Source organism: Mytilus trossulus, chromosome 1, assembly GCF_036588685.1.
Source record: "Mytilus trossulus isolate FHL-02 chromosome 1, PNRI_Mtr1.1.1.hap1, whole genome shotgun sequence".
Classification (NCBI taxonomy): Eukaryota; Metazoa; Mollusca; class Bivalvia; order Mytilida; family Mytilidae; genus Mytilus; species Mytilus trossulus.
This window is the reverse complement of record NC_086373.1, coordinates 21,096,419-21,117,184: the sequence shown is the minus strand read 5'-3', so window position 1 is coordinate 21,117,184 and position 20,766 is coordinate 21,096,419. Positions and strand designations below refer to the sequence as shown.

Genomic DNA, 20,766 nt, shown 5'->3' with positions numbered 1-20,766 from the left:
TTAAGACACAAAAAAATTACAGATTAGGCAATATAATAATGATGGTGGAATTAGTCATCGCATTTTTTTTTGCAATAGATCAATTATAATCATCTTTGTCTAAGGCAATTAAAAAGATAATTGTTTTATAGAGCTGATTCTCCCCAAAAAACATCTTTTTGTTTCAAAGTGACAGGTAATACCTGATGCAGTTAGTTAAAAATGACACAGTAAAGAATAAATTAGTTGTGAAAGTCCCAAGCCAAAGGTGACTGGTTCACCTGATTGTCTAATTATCTATACCATCTGTACCTAGTATCTCTAACAATTTGTGTTGTCTATCGTAATTAACACTGTAGTGATGTACAGTTTAGTACTAAGAACAACATTCCGCCAAAAACTTATGTCAAGTTATAAGTCAACCTATAATATAGTAAGTACAATCCATTCTACCATTCACAGAGAACAGTGCCAAGACACAATTAAGACATGTTATATTAGGACCCTTGATTGTCAAGTTAGTCAACCTGTAACATAGTAAGCACAATTCGTTCTACCATTCACAGAGAACGGTGCCAAGACGCAATTAGAATCAGGACATGATGTTATAAGGAACCTTGATTGCTAATTATGATAAACAAAACATTTGTAATGAATGTTTCACGAAGATGTTTTCAAGTGATAAGAGGCTTGTTCTAAATGAAACTTGTCATTTGTAAGTTTCAAATATTTAGCTTATCTGCACTACAAGAATAAAGGACATTAAGTGTAGATATATAATAGAAGTTAAAAAAATCCCTCAAAAATATTTTTAACTGATACTCAGACTATCAGTTAATCTTTTACACTTCCAAGCAACATTAAACATTTAACTTCCCCCACAAAACCTTTTAGATGGTACCTCTTAAGGAGTTATCTGCAATTCAACAAAACACTAAAAGAAGTCACCAACACTAGAATCCACCCAAAGACAGATGTAGAGTTGAAGACAACAACAAACAAGGAACACCAACACATGGCCCAGATAGCCTGACTAGATGTGGTGGGATTAAACAAGTTTTACTTACACCCAAACCTCAATACAGACTGCACATAATTTGAGAATCATCATCAAAATCTTGAAACAGGAAGCTATCTAAGGTTGTCCCAGCTGTTGGTTGGTTTCTAAGTGTTATTTTTTTATTCAAGATGCCTCTCCCATTTCCAAGAAATACTTCACATGACAAGTTCCTTACAGGAAATCTTAATTCTACAAAACACTACAGATTTAATATGACTTGCCTACAGGAAATAACAGAGATATAAACCTACCACATAACATGACATCCTCAGGTGTTCCCAACACAAGCAGAAGACCCATACAATGTATATTGGGCAAGTTAGTCACAAAATATTTAATAAGAAGGCTTGAAATGAAAAAAATCTAGTACAAAATGATCAAATGAACTGAACGAGATATAATAATATCAATAAGTTCAATGATTTGAACAAATACCTTACCTACCATAGATAGTGACATATTTAAACAGGACTGAGTGTCACTGAACTATCTTGTAAATTCTGTAGTAAAGGGCCAATCAACCTATATCTAATATTTAGTCCTGCGTAAATCAAAAAGAGAGTGAAAGACAAAACAGATCACATACAAAAAGTCAATGAAGTATTCTAATGAGACAGACCAGGTGGTATATCATATCTAGTCAAGGATTGAGATGACAGTTGTAACAAGAAAATTACAAAAAAAAAGCTTGACCAGACAACTTGAACAGGCTTGGTCAATATAAAACATAAAAAAGTTAATGAAGTGTTCTAATGAGAAAGACCAGGTGGTCCGTCATATCAAATCAACATCTGAAGTGGAAATTGTAACAAGAAAAATATAAATCTCAACAAGACTGGACAAGAAGGCTTGGCCAACACATCAAAGTATCATGTGTTTTGAGATGCTCAGACACTAATTAAAACTTGATACCAAATTATTCTTGCATTTATTTAGATCACGAATAAGCTATGAGATTTTTTAAAAGTCAAATAAACACCTTTCAAATAGTTGCATCAAGCCAACTTGGAGAACAAACATTTACAGAACAGAATAAAATAAATGAGCAATGAAATTAAATACTGATCAACTTTGATTATGCAATTGCTCCAAACTTTTATTGATGTTGAAACTTTACAGATTTTAATTTCCGTCTATTAAAGCTTAAGTTTTTAAAAAGACAATGTTACGTAATTTTATAATTAGTATAATATGTTTACAGAATGTATTGGTTATAGGTTTTTAGGCACCAAGCCAGTGATACTGCAGAAATATGTTCAGCTTCAAGATTGTCTTTAACAGAAATGCATTCAGCTCCTCATCCAGCCTTGACTCTGCATCTTAATCACCTCCTCTTATCAGAGAAACTCCCCCATCATAAGAAATGTTACCTGCCAGGTAAGACTAATTTTTCTGGACATATTTCATGTTATATCTCTGTCCATCAATCTATCTATCACTGTTGCTTTTGATTCTTGGTAGAAAATGTGAGGATAATGTATTTATTTAGCCAGGAAGGACATGCCTAACAACAAGGTATCAACACAATCTTGGTCAGAAACAAAAGTAACAAGATGATAAGATGGACAGATGACCATGTCCATTAACAACACCAAGTAATTAACTTGTCTACCACCCTTATAGGAAGGTAGAGGTCAACCACCATAGAAAGACTTAGATCAAGCAAAAAATGCAGATCAAAATCTTGAAAAAGCAACAACATTAATTTGTTTTAAATTTTGAAATTAAATACAAAACCCACTGATTCAATGACATTTATAAATCTCAATCAGTTATAGGACATTATGTCTTTACTGAAATAAGTAGACTTTTTCCGTTGGTCAAGGTCATACTTAATGCTCTAGCTTCTATACAACCATTTATGAAATAATCATTTTAATGCCATACTAGAAGGATGTCCATTCTCATTGGTTAAGAGAACTTTTGTACTTGGAATGGAAGCAGACATCAGGCCCGTAGCCAGGAATTTCCAAAGGGGGATTCGTTTGACTCACAAACTCGACTTTAACAGTGCTTATTTGTTTTCAAGGGGGGGGTCGTCCGAACCCCCAGAACCCCCCCTGGCTATGGGTATGGACATATAAGATCCATTCAAAAGTCAACCATTCTGATTTAATGAAGCCAAAACATTATAGAAATTTTTCCACTCGTATAAGCATGCAACACCAGTAAAAGTATGCATTGTGATCTTGTCCATTGTTCAAAATAAACAGCTGACTATACAGTTTTCATGTGAAGTCAACACACCTGCACCCAATTTATCTATTTGAATTAATAGAACATGGCTTTGTTCACAAAGTGAAAGTAGAACTAGAATCAGTTATAAATACATAAAGAAATAATTCCAAAGAACAACTAGCGTTAATTAATAGTCCTATAATTAAACATTACTCACTCCTACCACTCGGTTTTATCAAATATATATGTAAAATACGTCCTTAATGTGATCAAACAACAGATGTTGTCAACATCTTATAACATGTATAGTACATGGTTTATTCATAAAGATATTGCTATGCAACTGTTGCACTATTTCTCTACAAAGCTATCAAATATTTAGTATAAGGAATTAAGGATTGCTTTGAAATGTCAATGTTCATTGTTGAAGTAGTGTACAATAACCTTGATGTCAATCATGTCAGACAACTCAAAGAAAGTCAAGGATAGATTGCTCATATCTATTTTTATCTACCCACACAGTTCAGTATTTAAAAAAAAGCTTCTGAAAAACTCAATGTACATCAGTTTTCACAGTAATTTAATTAACTATGTACTGTAATGTTAACTTTAAAACTAGTTATACATTTAACACATACTACATGTATATGACCACATACCCTTTTTATCAACCATATAACGAAAATTATACTTGCACAATGATTTATAACTTCTTTTTCAAGATATTCAGGTGAATTCATGCTTTAATTGCGAAACAAACATATATTTCTTAAAATGTAAGAGCACAATTGTGCTGTTCAAACACTTTTAAAACTTAAAAATATTACACAGCCATAATGATGAAAAATATTGCTGGCTCATTTAAAGAATGAAATACATTTACCTTGATAAAATCATAGAATGAAAATAAACAATTTCCAAATTATATGGCATGTCATTAAGACTCTCCACAAAACACAGGGTCACCTCTAAAGTCTAGATCACACAGTCCCTGCTGGGGACATTATCCATTTGACCCACACCATACAGGTGAAATTCTTTTGATCTTTACCTGTCCTATGACAAAGCATCTACCTGTGGTCAATTTTGACTAATTAAAGTATATTTACCTACTGTGCCAGATGTTGCTGAGAGAAACTAATTATTACACCTCAACCAAAATATTTCACCTGTGTCATTTCGGTTTCTCAAATACTGAACAGGTCAATAAAAGTGAAATTTAAATATCTGGTTGTGGTCAATGATCTTTACTTTATAGGTGGAAGACTATTTTAGAGACCTATTATTTTACAATGTAAATACTGAGTGTATATTAAGTTTATTTTTCATAGGTTGAGAATGTTGAAAGCCAAATACTTCAGAACTGTGTGTCCATGAAAACCATCAGATTGTATGATTAAAAACCAACGTAACCAAGTATCATAACACAAAGTTTTTTCGTGTAAGACAAGTTTTATCATAATTTTATTTATTACCAAGCAGGCTGTTAAGATTATTGCATAAAAGTTCTGTTACATCACACTTAGTCATAAAATATACATCACAAAAGCATGTTATATGTTATATCAGCATTTTTTTCTACATCAAAGCCGATGACAAGATACTCAGCAGAAGTAACATTTGGATGGTCGTTATCAACAAGCTTTGAAGCTGATGAAGTTTGGAATGTGTAATATAACAGACAACTCAGTGAGCTATGTCAGAAACAGCTACAATGGCATCAAGAAACACATGCAACTTATGTCTACAGCTCTATGTAAATTGTGGTCGAAGAAAACTGGAATTTGCACACACTTGTGTCTCATGGTCAGAACAACAATGAAAATATTTTGTCTCCTGAATTATTATAAAACCTGTTACACCCTTAAGACTTCTAATATAATAAAATCAGGCAGCTACACAAAGAGATATTCTTTAGTAATGTTGAAATGTTTTCATACGAACACAGACAATGCGTTCTATTGTGAAGAATGCACATTTCATTTAACGATCACAGCATGAAGAATTTCATGATATAAATCCTTTAATTGGAATCCAATCCTTATTTGTATTATTGAACAAGAATGGAAGGTTTCCATTAGAGAACTTCCCCTGGAGACAGGTTTTGTGCAAATAGAAGTTATATATATGTCTTTAGGGAATAGTTTCTTATTGATTGAGCGAATCTTTAAACATCTATGTTTTGTTACTCTAAATAGACCATTACATATATAGCCTGTCTTTGTTAATAATAAAGTAAAAAAAGAAATTATGTCTCACCTGTTGAATTAAATTCAAAACAGCAACAAAATCCCTTTATAATAATAGCATGGTACAAATGAATTGATCTTCAAAGACAAAAACAACAGGTAAAATCCAGGTGTAATGAAACTTTGATCTTACCTTTGTGATCGGATGAATCACATATGAACATGCATTTAAGACTACAACTCCCTCTATTGGCTGGCCAGGTAAATGATGACCTTAACATTCGACACAGTTCAGTTAAAGATAGGGACGATACTTAAGTCATTCGGTGACCGACCAAGATATAATCATAAATTCTCCTTATAAGATAAATGATAATAAAATGGTAAATAAAACCCGCCTACTGAGGGATTAAGATTTACGTGAATAAAGCCACCGCTTTATTTTAATAGTATTTACAGTATTCACTACAAGGGATAAAATTTACCTTAACCAGATATGAACCTATGTGTCAAGCATATATAACTAAATTTATGCAACCTCATAAATTATAAGTATAAGCCACTGAGCTTAAGATGAACCTGCTTATTCTTAGCTTCAGGCCATAAGTTGGTTATTAGAGCGAAAACCCATCTTTAATTTATCAACTGCCAGTGAATTATTTCACATTTAAAGAAGGCTATCAAACACAGCATCAGAATGTTAAATCTCAAAAGGACTGGAAAGATGGAAATCTTCAAAAGGGAAAACTTATTCAAAATATTACTGACATATATTTCCTTCATTAATATAAACATTCTAAAAATAACTGAGGAAATATTTTATTTCACCAGCAATTAATAAAAGCATTTTTTACAGACTTGAAGAATATATTGCAACTGAGAAAGCTGCAAAAGCCCAAACTGAACTTAACTTTAATTGTCATAACAAATTGGTATCTACATGTATAATGATAAAATCTGTGACACTACTGTAAAGAATAATTTCACACTGAAATAATAGGCATATCTCCTATGTTATTGACAAAAATCAAATTAAATTACTATTTCCCCAACTTTATGCAGTATCAAAAGATTTGTTAAAGCTTTTCCAATTGGTTTAATATGCAAGAGACTAAAGCATAATAAGACATTTGCAAGTATCTTTGAAATCAATTCTAATCTTTTTAATTCATTTCAAGAACAAAGCTTAAATTTAAAAAGATCCATACCACACAAAAAATCGCGTAAAGTTTTAAAGTAAATCTTGACATATTGACTCCTGAATAGTTATTGTCAAAATCAAATCTTGGACTGTGGAATTAAAAAAAATGTTGCAATTTCAAAGCATTGAAATATTTTTCCGTTCAAGGAATTCAGAAGCCGTATACCTATACAGGATGAACTTGACTTTGACATTAATATTAAAAAACAGTTCTCAAATTTTAACAAGGAAACAACAAATTTACTTACTCATTTAAAATTAATCTTGTTAAGCTGAGGTTTTCATACATATAATGTAGTCAAAGTCTAGGAGTGTCTTTTCATTTAAATAAAAATATCTTTACAGAAAATTAAAAACAAAATACTTGTACTTTACACCAACAATTACTGCATGGTACTTGGACTTGAGCATTGCAATCAAAAAGATTAGAATCCTAAACATCATAGTTGATGTGTAAATTTCTAGATTTATAGTAAAGCTAAATAAATATCAATCCATTTGTTTCTACTCAACCTGAGATATTTCACAGACATCTTATTATTTCAAAAGTTCAATGTAGGAACATGATTTTTACAGCATTAAGAAGCTTAACACATATGCATTGATGTCACTAGCATGAGTGTTCTCAAACTGGGTAGCCATTTCTGAGGGTGGTAAAGGGTCATTTTCGTGCAATGTGATTTCCGTTTTTTATTTGACGTTCAACGTGTTTTTACTTTTTTATTTGACGTTCAGTCGTGCAAGACGGGTGCCTCGTTCAACGTGTTCTTCTTATTTAATTTTACGTGCATCATGATTTTCAAAGTCTTATTTTGCGTGCTCGTTATTTTTCAAATAAAATTCAAACACTTGGCAGGGGTCGTTAAGAAATACTTTTTTAAAAGCCATAAACCAATTATATCATAAATTTGTATACTAAATCAGGAATATCAAGTAAAACAAAGAGTTTATACATAGAAGAAGACAGTGACTCAGTCACAAAAGGTTCAAATAAAAGTATTTATTTTTCGTGCAACATTCATTACAGAATTTATTTCTATTTCACATTTTTTCGTGCAAGCACCCCCCTTTACCACCCTCATTTCCTGGTACTTAGCATGATTTTGTATAAATACCATAGATTAAGTATTATTGGTGGAGACCAATTTCATTGGTCTCAGGTGTGTTATATAGGTTCGGTGGACCACAAATTTAACGAAGAACAAATCTTTTAAGGACTTTTTAATGAATTCTTTGAAAAATACATGACAACAACTATTAAACCATAAAAACATTGGTAACAATGAAAATAAATGAAACCACAGTATTCTGTTTTAACTATTTTTAACTGAATCCTGAAGTCAGAAAGAAAAGTTCTTACCTCAGTTTTATAGATGCAACCAATTACTTTATAAATATGACAAAACATAGCATAGTCTTAATAAACAGTCAATATACTGAAGTCAGCATATTTCTTAGACAACATCAATACTACACTGTTGGTATGAAATATATATCTTACTACATAGCATTGATTAACTTGTATAAACATAGAAAAAATACAATAATTACAGTTTTCCAACCGATTTTACATGGAAAACATTCAAATGTCAACTAAGATGAACTTAAAATGAAATCAAAAGCTCTTTCTCTAAAGGAAGTCATGGAACGGAAAGTCTTTTAAATAAAATGCGTTTCAAAAACAATCTTAAAAGCTTTTGGCTATTTAAGACAATGGTACAAGGGAAAGCTCATTATTTCTGAACTAAACTCAATATCTTCATAGCTAATAAAATTTCTTATCAAAGTTTTTTGTCGCTTTTCCAATGATGAATGCATCTAATTTGCATATCTGCATATGAATATTTTATTGATAAATGGTTTAAACTGAAATTCACGGCAGCAAAAGACACCCAGTAGAACAATAGCTGCAAGATTTATAATTTAGACACCCTGGTAGAACAAAAGCTGAGATTCAATCATTAAAACTTTTATACATCAAAATATAATTATTTCCAAGACTGTTTTACTATCAGTAATAAATTTACAAGAACTCTATGCCTTGTTGCCTTGTTATTTTTGGTTTAGGTAAAGGATTAAACATGGAATTACTACATATAAAAAATTTGTAAGGGTTCCGCGGAACCGAGTGTCTCGCCTACTTTTGCTGTTAATCACACACTCATCAAAAATGATGAAAAAAAGCAATAAAATTATTCCTCTCGATACTATCTTTTGATTGTCAGAAGCTTCTGTCCAAGTTTGGTAAAAATCCAGGCTAGTTTAAGAATCTTAAAAATGTTTTAAATACTTTAACTGCAGACTGTATGTAATGTTAACTGTAGAAAAACTAAGTCCATTTATAAGTAAAATACGGGAAAAATGGAATTTTATTTTTACAAAATTTACTTCTGGATACTATCTTCTGATCATAAACAAGCTTCTGGCCAAGTTGCTTACAATTCCAGGATAGTTTAAGAAAGTTATTAACATTTTAAAAACTTTAACCACAGAGTAAATGTAATGTTTCCTGGCAGAAAAAACTAAGTCCATTTATAAGTAAAATACGGAAAAAATGGAATTTTATTTTTACAAAATTTACTTCTGGATACTATCTCCTGATCATAAAGATGCTTCTTGCCAAGTTTTGTACATTTCCAGGATAGTTTAAGAAAGTTATTAAAATTTTAAAAACTTTAACCACAGAGTGAATGTAATGTTTCCTGGCAGAAAAAAACTAAGTCCATTTATAAGTAAAATACGAAAAAAAAGGAATTTTATTTTTACAAAATTTACTTCTGGATACTATCTCCTGATCATAAACATGCTTCTGTCCAAGTTTTGTACATTTCCAGGATAGTTTAAGAAAGTTATTAACATTTTAAAAACTTTAACCACAGAGTGAATGTAATGTTTCCTGGCAGAAAAAACTAAGTCCATTTATAAGTAAAATACGGAAAAAATGGAATTTTATTTTTACAAAATTTACTTCTGGATACTATCTCCTGATCATAAACATGCTTCTTGCCAAGTTTTGTACATTTCCAGGATAGTTTAAGAAAGTTATTAAAATTTTAAAAACTTTAACCACAGAGTGAATGTAATGTTTCCTGGCAGAAAAAACTAAGTCCATTTATAAGTAAAATACGAAAAAAAAGGAATTTTATTTTTACAAAATTTACTTCTGGATACTATCTTATAAACATAAACAAGCTTCTGTCCAAGTTTCGTACAATTCAAGGATAGTTTAAGAAAGTTATTAAAATTTCAAAAACTTTAACCACAGAGTGAATATTTGTGGACGCCGCCGACGACGACACCGACGCCGACGGAATGTAGGATCGCTATGTCTCGCTTTTTCGACTAAAGTCGAAGGCTCGACAAAAAGAAGATGTGGTATGATTGCCAATGAGACAACTGTCCACAAAAGACCAAATTGACACAGACATTAACAACTATAGGTCACTGTACGGTCTTCAACAATGAGCAAAGCCCATACCGCATAGTCAGCTATAAAAGGCCCCGACATGACAATGTAAAACAATTTAAACGAGGAAAACTAACGACCTTATTTGTATAAAAAATAAATGAAAAATAAATATGTAACACAAAAAAATACAGTCTGAATTATTGCAGCAAGTCTGGTCAGTCACAATCTACATACGCTGTGCGGCAAACTGTAAAAGTCAAAGAGAAGGCTTGATTTTAAGTAATGGCAGACAAATTGACATTCTAGTTTTAATACATCTACTGTGAATTCATTATTATTAGTTGGATACCAATTTTTCGTGGATTACGTGGGTACAGGTGACCCATGAAATCAAATGTTCACAATGAATAATAAAATATCTATAGACTAGTAAGCAGACTTTAGTAAAACCATGAAAATGAAATATCCACTAAGCATGTAAGTTTTTTGTAATCTACAAAATCTGGTTTCCATGAATATAAATGAATACACAGAAATATGAAGTCACAATAAAATGTAATTTACTGTATATACAGAAGGAATGCAAAATTTTAATAAAAAAATGTTCTTTCTATAATCAGAATGTATTTTACAAAATCTCCAAACAGTCAATGCAAATTATATGTACACGTTCTATGACGAGTGAATTTTGATTGTGTCTACCACAGTAATGTAAGTGAACAGATGGGTTGACATATAGCACCTCAGAAACCATACAATATATAAATATATATCATAAGTGTATCTTCATTGGTGGATCCAGGGGGATCCGGAGTTGGATCCGACCCTGATCTTCAACTTACTCACTGTTACTATATTCTAGTATTGATTAGATCGTTGGTTTCCCGTTTGAATGGTTTTACACTAGCATTTTTTTTGGGGCCCTTTATAGCTTGCTGTTTAGTGTGAGCCAAGGCTCCATGTTGAAGACCGTACCTTGATCTATAATGGTTTGCTTTTATCAATTGTGACTTGGATGGAGAGTTGTCTCGTTGGCACTCATACCACATCTTCTTAAATCTATGTACATATATATGCAAATCAGGATATTTCCTAAGGAATCTAAAGCATAGTTAGTCAAGTTACCTTATAAATAATAATTCTACAGAGAATAAATATGCATGAAAAGAAAATCCATGTCCTAGCCATTATCTGTCAAAGGCAATATAAAACTACAGAAGTTGTTATTGACAAACAATATGGAGCTAATAACTGACCATAATAAACTAGAACAATAAACATAATCAACATGGCTTAAGGGCTAGATAAGCGTAAAACCTTCCATAAAATATGCAAACCATCAAGAATCATGTACTCTTGAGTTTTATGGATAGAATAGATCCATTACTGAAAATGAATTAAAGCTAATGTTGTAAGGCTGCAGGATCAATATCACAGTCATGTTTACAATTTGTCAATTTGAATTGACTTCGAAACTGTCTAAACAGACACGGCAGATATTGCTTTGGCTTAAAACAGCAAGAATAACTCCACTTTAAGTTGACGAAAATTGAAATTCAACGAACATGATGTACATGTTATTTCTGATAGATCATGATAGAGAGATAAATTTTTTGAAAAGTTTCTTCATTCCTTTTATATTAAATCTCTCATTGTTGTTTAGTTTTAAAACAACAAAATGGCAAATTTTTCATCTATAATCACGCAAAATGTTGTTGAAAGGGTATTTTAAAGGCGAAGAAAGGAGGGACCCCCACTTTTGTGGGAGAAATTTGGTTGATTATATAGGGAATCATTGAAGCATGACTGAAACGGACTCCCTTTAAGTAAGTAAGTCCCCCCCCCCCCCCACCAACAAAAAGTTCTGGATCCACCACTGTATTGTCTTTCTGAAGTCTACTAACAGGAGTTATCTGCAGCAATCAGTGATACTGATTAAAGATTTTAGAGATTTACAAAGCGTCTCTGACATTTTAACTTCAATCAAATCACCTTGTAAATTGATATAAATCACCCAATTAGAATAAAATCACATACATATAAAATGGTAAAGGTCATAGAAATTGATTACAATGACTAATGCAGCTGAACCTCTAACAATGGCCGTTTTAATTTCAAGGACACTGAAGTATTATCAACTGTGGGACCTTAATGTAAAACATCTCTATTAGGCTTCATTACCATAAATCATTAACAGAGATATAATGTCCAAGTGGAATCACAAGTTAATAGAACTGAACATGTGGCTGGATTATCCTAACATATTCCATTGACGTCCATTAGCCTTTATTTATAATATCCTTAGTAAGACCTTAGCAACAATAGATAGTAAGAGATATGTTTGTGTGCATTGTCTGTTAGAAAATAAAGTTAAAATGTCATTGAACACAAGATTTGTAGAAATTATCATATTTTGAGTTCTTGTCCAAATTCATTTTTTTTAAAATAAATTTGACATTTTTTTTACTAATAAAGATGAACTATACCAGCAGTAATGTTTCGGCACTTTTGGGATTCTATTTAACCGCGAAAAGTTAATAAAAGATTTCATACTGATGGGATTAGATGGAGGCTGTGTTCAATTCAAACTGACTCACTCAGCCGCCCGCCCGCTCAATCTTACTGTGTAGTATTTTATGGACTGCTGTTTGTCTGTTTTTCATAGACCATTGTAATTCTGTTTGTCTCTTTTTATCTAATTATCACCCTTTATGAATCAGATTTTAACTGATTTGAATTCTGTAAACCACAAAAAAAAACCAATTTGAAGAAAAATTGCTAGCCTGCCGAAAAATCAAAACAAGGGTAAAACTTAATGCCCCCTCCACTACAACGGGGCATATAAGTACATGTATGTTATCAAGGTATCTTTTACATCACCACAGATTTTATCCCCAGATCCTCACTGAATATCTTACTTAAGTTCTTCCTTCAGCCTCAGGTAGTTAGATGATATCTAACAATGTACTATTATATATATATGTAGGTCAAGATAATAGGTTACTTACATTCTAATCCAACAAATAGGCATTGTATAAATTTTAACAAAAATAATCTGCCGCACAAGTAAACCCTTGTAGTTAAATTACTAAATAAACAGGGAATATAAAACTAAAAAAACATGAATGAGATGTCCAAGTGTAAAAATATTGATGTCCCATCAGATATTGAGATTGGTTTGTTTTTATCCCATGAAATATCTGTCAATTCCCCTCATATCAAGACAGGGACATCAAATAGCCAGCACAGTGTGAAGAATCAAACATGGATTAACTTTCCCTCAAAGGAAATATCAATAGCTGGTGTCAGGATCTATTGTACCATGATTAATGGCCTTATTTTCCACCAATAAAAGACCCATTAAAAAGACAATGCATCCTGCTCAGTAGCCATTTAAACCTAGGTGTCCTAAGTTGTTATACTGTGGTTAGAAAGTACAATGGTGTTAAGATAGCATTGTCACCATTGTTGTAGCTAATGCATCTTTGTTACACAGAAAAACTTCAAAGATTATTTAATCTTGTTGATTTCATAATGATAAATATATAGATTAAAACCACAGCAAAGTATTGAAATATTGCAAAAAGCAAAAATAAACAGGGTTACATGGATCTCTGTGTCATACAAGTATGAGGATCAAAAGCATCAAAATGTCATCAAATGAATTAAAATTGTATTTACAAAATCAAAAGTAATTTAACTTCAGTACTTGCTTAAACCTTGGCACACTTTTATTAGGGCAACTTTGGCAGTTAGATTTGCAATACTTAACAAATAGAAATATTAATCCCGCTGCAAATGTTTGCACCTATCCTAAGTCAGGAATCTGATGTAAAGTAGTAGCGTCTGTTTATGTTATTCATACATGTTTCTTGTTTCTCATATTTTTAGATTAAACTGTTAATTTTCCCATTTGAATGGTTTTTCATTACTAATTTTTGGGGCCCTTTATAGCTTGCTGTTTGTTGTAAGCCAAGGCTCCATGTTGAAGGCTGTACCTTGACCTATAACGGTTTACTTTATAAATTGTTATTTGGATGGAGAGTTGTCTCATTGGCACTCATACCACATATATCTATTAACTGTTGGGTGAAACCTTTTCAAACTGAATTTTGCTGGCAATCATATCACATCTCCAGAAGTTATTTTCATATTGGTCGACTTTAGCTCAGGTCTTATGTGAACTACATTCTTGGAGAAAACATGTTGAACATATGAAAAAAAAAATGGTTGTTGTTATGGTATACAAATTATTAGCAGTGTTGGACATCGAACAGAAACAATAATTCAAGTAGATTCATTTTCAGAAGTCCATAAAAATCAATTACACAATCCAATATACTGTTATAGCTCTTGGCCAAAGTATCAGGACATCCTTTATGACTTACAAACTGGTCATTTTATGTCATTTGTACACATAATGGACATAAAACACACTCTATAACATTTTATTGTGTAATGCTGCCAGGTTAATTGATATTAATTACAGGTAGACAGGTAATAATTAACAGTTAACATAATAATGGCTGTTGATTTACTGTCCAGGGGTCAACTCCCACCAGAACTATTTCAACCTCTGACAATATCTTCCAGCTACATGTTAATTTGTCATACATTTTAAGTGTCAACAGTACAGGAAATGTTCATAATTCTTGTGTTGAAGTTAGATAGCAACAAAGAATATGTTTTACAGAGATTGATAGTAAAAAAATTCCAAGTAAACCAACCATTTCTGGTTTTAATGACACATTAACATAATTACTCGTAACATATATAACAGATCTTTCATAGGGTTGTTGTCTCTTTGACATATTCCACATTTCTATTCTCAATTTTAATAGAATAACATTGCATTACATGTACATATACATTTGTGTTTTAAAACCCCTAATTGTCCTATTGAATATTTATAATCTTTATTCTTATTTGTTCATGTATATGATAACACAATCTGTTTTGAAAAATATCATAAGGACTAGCCTGAACAGCTTCAAGAACTTAAACCTCTTACAAACCAAAAATGGTATTAAGATAAATCTGAAAGGCACCAATTTGACTATTCATTTTCAGAGCTTCTTCAGAGGTCACATTTGCATAAATTTTTAAAGGTGGGTACTATAGCTTCAAGCTGGAAACAATAGGTCCTAGTCTAAATTTTAAGACATTTATACACGATTTAAAATGATAGAAAAGGAGGTTAAAAGCTCCCTGAACCCCTTCTAAACCTGTCATTTTGATTTTATTCCCCTCCACCTTCCCTGCTTTACTTTATTTATGTCCATAATGGCTCTGAGAATTCCTATCAAAATTTGATCCGAAAAATCACTTGCTCCTCAGATATTTAGTCCACATCACACACACATATCAAAGTAAATGTTCCACTTGTTTAATTCTATATGTTACTCTTTATCACACTATTATAAATACCTGATTTCTGTTGCTGTATTCTTTTAAAAGGACTTTTCTTCATCAGTTTCCTGTTAAAAGAAATAAATAATTGTAATAAAATTTGAAATAAATTATAGAAAAATTTAAAAAACATAAAATCAATCTTATATAGCTTGGTTCCATGAAGAAAATACATACCAGCACCTATTACAAATGTAATGAAAACATGTACAAAACATAACAAAATATTAACGAAACTAAAAGTTTTAAGCATTACTTCCGTCTCATTTATATTATCTAATCCTCTTCAACCTCCAGCAGTAATAATATGACTAGCTTTGTGTGAATTGTCATGCAAATATCGCTAAATTTCACCTGAAGAATTACAAGCATGATTAATTTACAAAATCCAGAATTACAAAGGCCTCTGACTAAGAAACTGTAGGCAAAATAAAATGAAACAGGTTTAAATATGAGATATAACTAAAATGCTTGCAGCGGAGAAAAAAAATGAAAGCGACAAACATCCAACAGACAATGATTCAAAATTTTATTTACACATTGTTGCATCACAGCTGTAATAAACAAAATGCAGATGACATAACAATTTGAGTACTGAACACTGGAGAACAGCCAGGGCAGCAGACTATCGTCAAGGATACCAAGAGGAAGCTTCCAACAATTGCTTCATTTACACTTATGTGAAGTAATAATCATAACAGACTGTAAAACTGAGTGGGAAGAAAATCAACACTGTATTAAAAGATGAATCTAAAGATGAGCATAATGTTAAACTGTCTGTTAACTCTGTTATACTGTAAAACTGTCGGTTATTAACTCTCTTTAATTGATAAACTGTAAAATGATGGGATACAGGAAACCTCAATTTTTGCTAGATAATATAATATTTGAAAAAAACCCAGCCTAGTCTGAATAGTGAGAAATTACATTGGTCTTATCATGTGGACTTTCTACTGAACTTCTGAAGAGCCTTTAATTTTGAGTACCATAATCATCATAGCATGACATATAAGCTTCTTTAAATTCTTGCTTACTATTCTAATGAATTGTATTGTTTAAATTTTTCTAGTTTATCATTTCAATATGTAAGTTCATAAATCCTAAAGGTACATGTAATATAAGCCACAGGACAATAACAAAAATGTAATCTGCTTAATGAATTCCTAATAATAATGTAATATTTGCCACTGGACATGGCAAATAGTAAGTCTACTTATGGAATCCCTATAATAAGTACCCTACTGATCCACTTAAAGGAGGCTGTAATTCCTTGATAGATATAAACAATTTGTCTCATATCTTTACTCAAATTTCAGTGTAAAAGAAACTTTATTTGTATACAACAATATTATGAACAATGTAAAATTGTCTCAAATTTCAAAATCAGTGAATATTTAAATATTTGTTTAACATATTCCCTTGATGGTTCATTTAAATATCGACAATTTAGTAAAAATTATATGCATTATTAATCTGACTTGGAGATGAAACAGCGAACACAAAGAAATCTTTATCTGAGAATTCACTGTTGCAGATCACTGCACATCACTAAAATATGATTCATAAACCATGAAAAGTGAACAAAGAGAATTCATAAACATGCTTCTATTCATAGCAAATATTAGACACCAACAAAGAAATACATAATTTTCGTTTTTGAATTTATTTATTTTACATAAGAAAATATCGTCTAGCAGATTAGGGTTAAAGAAGTTATAATTTATGGAGACCTGCTCATAACTATAATATTCAATAGGTTGCACATGCACAAAGTATGTTTTTTCTTTAATTTAGAAAATTTTGAATCTCCAATATGCAGATTGACGAGTAGGATGAACTTATTCTTTCTTTGTGAAATTTTAAAAACATTCACAATTTTACTTCTGCTATACTTGCTAGATCAATAAAATGCATGAAACACAGAAATAAATGAACTACAAATACAATCTTTTGAGACAAAACAATAGATTTTCTCTAAATCCTAAATACTAAGAGTTTATATAAGTATCTTATATCTTTGCAAATAGACAGAACATTATGGTCACATCTCTTAGCACCTTAAAGACACAGCACATGTTACAAATTCTCTTGAACAAAGAATATGCAAGTTTTGTTTCCAATACAATTAAATCAGAGCTGCTCTTAAAAATGTGCCATCTTCACTAGTGTGTTCCTGGAATATCAAACTAGAGGCTATAAAGAGCCTGTGTCGCTCACCTTGATGTATGTGAATATTAAACAAAGGACACAGATGGATTCATGATCATTTATGACAAAATTGTGTTCTGGTGATGGTGATGTGTGTGGTTGTAGATCTTACTTTACTGAACATTCTTGCTGCTAACAATTATCTCTATCTATAATGAACTTGGCCCAGTAGTTAAAGAGGAAAATATTTTGTAAAAATTTACAAAAAATATACAAAATTTATGAAAATTGTTAAAAATAGACAATAAAGGGCAGAACTCCTTAATGGGTCAATTGAATGCCTTATTTGTAGGTCTTACTTTCCTGTACATAATTGCTGTTTGCAGCTTATCTCTATCTGTAATAATATTGAAAATAATAACCAAAAGCATCAAAATGTTCTTAAAATTACCAATTCAAGGGTTACTAAGTAACCCAACAACAGGTTGCCTGATTGGTCTGAACAGGGCAAATAGGTTTTGACCTAATAAACAATTTTATCTTGTCAGATTTCTCTAAATGCTTTGTTTTCAGAGATAAAAGCCAAAATTTACATTTTACCCCTATGTTCTATTTCTAGCCATGGCGCCTATCTTGGTTGGTTGGTTGGGTCACTGGAGACATTTTTAAAACTATACTATGATGATTGTGGCAAAGTTTGGTGAAATTTGGCCCAGTAGTTTCAGAGGAGAAGATTTTTGTAAAAGATTACGACGACGAACGACAGACGCAAAATGAGAAAAGCTCACCTGGCCCTTTCAATGGGCTGAGGTGAGCTGAAAGGCTCAAAAAAGATTTGTTTCACTTAAAATAGCCAATAAAATCCAGAATACAATGCAAAACCCCATACCCCCTGAAATCTGTTACAAATCATTGACTCATGGCCTTGAGAGTGTGACAAAAAAGATATAACTCCTCCTTGCAACATCTTATCTAAAGTACAATCCATGTATTACTATAATAACCCTACAAGCTGTTTGTTATTATGGTTTTCTTCTTAAACAAAAGTCCCATTAAAGTTGCCTTTGATGAGGGTTCATTCAAATCAAAAATATACATATCACTCAATCAATATGTTTGAACCATTATTAACAGTATAAATCATATTCTCTATGTATTTAACAAATGTGTGCCTTTGAATCAATCCGATTTTTCATGGCCATGAAAATAAATCATTGTATCATATATATATTTATTCCCCTGTTTCAATTGAATGACTTGAAATTAATAACAATAAATCATTGGTTTTTATATCTTTGTATCTCAAAATGGACTCTTTAATATATATATTATGCATTGAAATAATAGCATTGCTATAAAAAATCAATTTTAATATTCAGACCTTTAAATGGACACCCACTAATAATGTATTGCTGATTGTAAAGTTAAACCCAGCTAGGTACAGAAAGGTAAACAAAAGAAATATCGAAAAGCAATTAATATCTTTGTGTGAATCATATCGATTATCAATCTTAAATTAATTTATTATTAATACTGTAGTAATTAAATGGCTAAATGACCAAGCGACAAACCAGTTAAATGTGTTATAAAGAGAATAGTTAGCTCGAAATATTGAATTGGAACTGTTATCGATAATGTTAAACAAAAGTCTTCTAGATATTACGACTAAGTCACTGTGACTCAGATCACTTCAAAGGTATGCTCCGGAAATCATCATTTGAAGAACCTCTTGGCTATAAGTTCTTGTCACTTCAAACCTTGACAAATAAATCAACACAGAGTTGTTCAATTAGATAAAATTAAACTTAAAAGCAATTTTTCATATATTGAGTATCGCAGTGTACTTTGGAATAGTATCATAAATGTATTTAAAGGTAAACTTTTACCTTTGTACTTTGTGGTATTACAGGTAAGCTTAAAAGATTCCACATCCTTTTCTCTAGAAGTCTTCAGTCTTGACATATTCATTTATCTTAATAATGTCAACCCTACATAAATCCCTTAAAAATAATCAAATTTCAAGTAGAACAAGATCATTTCTACAGGGCATCATGCCTTATTTATGACTCTTAACATTTGCATGTTCAGTGATCCAAGAATTATGGGTCATATTTTTTCAAAAAGTTCACATCGACAAAAATTGCAACCTATTTTAAGTTTCAAGTTGATGTGACTGGGCATGATCACAACTACATGGTTTACTACCTAAAACCAAATCTTTAACCTGATATCATGGCCCAGTATAAAGGGATACATGAGTTTATGAGAAAAATTCCTTAATTATATTGGCAATGCACAACAATATAATGTGGATTTATTATTTTTTCATTGGATACCAATTTTTGTGGATATCAAGGGTACATGGGAAACACAAATTTAAATGTTCAACGAATTACAAATTTTCCATAGACTTGTATGCTGACATAAGCAAACCATGGAATTAAATATCTGCAAAAGTGTCAGTTTCTTAAAGTGAATCCACAGTATCAAGGAACCAGTTATTGATGGTTTTCCACTTCCCAGTTCTTAAAATACTACAGTTCAGATTGGTCTATTTAAGTAAAATCATTTTCATATCATGAACAATTAACCATGCTTACTCTACTAACTTTGTAAAGACAGGGATACAGTTTGTTCTACTTTGTTTGTGTTACTTCCCTTTGCAAAAAATTTGAAAAAAATTATAGACAATTTCAGGGTACTATCTAGGTGGTCACCAGATTTTGTCTTTTAAAATAGGGACATCTGTAAGATGAGGCTTATACTAAGGTGAAATTCATTCAAGACCTTTTTCGACAAAAAATTGTTTTCTAGAATAGAAAATCATCCATTACTCGAATAAGTAATTTGAAAAACAGAGTGTAATGTAGTAAAATTTATTGCTATATAATCTATAGGTTGCCCTGATTGAACTATGTCCAATTCTCCCCATAAATAATATTCTCATTATTACCTATGAATTATGTTTTGTGCAAGCACAGAGATTAATCATAATCGGAATGTGAATATAATGGATTATGTATCCAGCTAATAGCCACAGTAAACATTACTGGAGTCCTCAACCGAAACATTATGACAAACATACATACATCTTTGTAACAAACTTTCATCTTGTCTATTTGTTCCTTGTTTCTATTAGCCATAACAAATAAAGAGACATTTGGATACGGGCCAGGTCATAAAAAGTATATAC

The 20,766-nt window shown here is 31.4% G+C and overlaps 1 protein-coding gene across 7 annotated transcripts in view; it reads right to left on the bottom strand.

The window, feature by feature from the left end:
- LOC134718428 (dystroglycan 1-like) overlaps nucleotides 1–20,766 on the bottom strand; it is a 59,102-nt gene that overhangs the window by 25,125 nt on the left and 13,211 nt on the right. For 2 of the 7 annotated variants that reach the window (XM_063580942.1, XM_063580956.1), the window contains exon 2: nucleotides 15,444–15,493. The gene's annotated coding sequence lies outside the window, so the exon portion shown is untranslated. Of the gene's footprint in view, nucleotides 1–4,100; nucleotides 4,227–4,326; nucleotides 4,350–5,476; nucleotides 5,708–15,443; nucleotides 15,494–15,779; nucleotides 15,876–20,766 lie in introns of those variants that run through there. The other 5 variants (XM_063580981.1, XM_063581017.1, XM_063580932.1 and 2 more) reach the window with 5 other exon arrangements.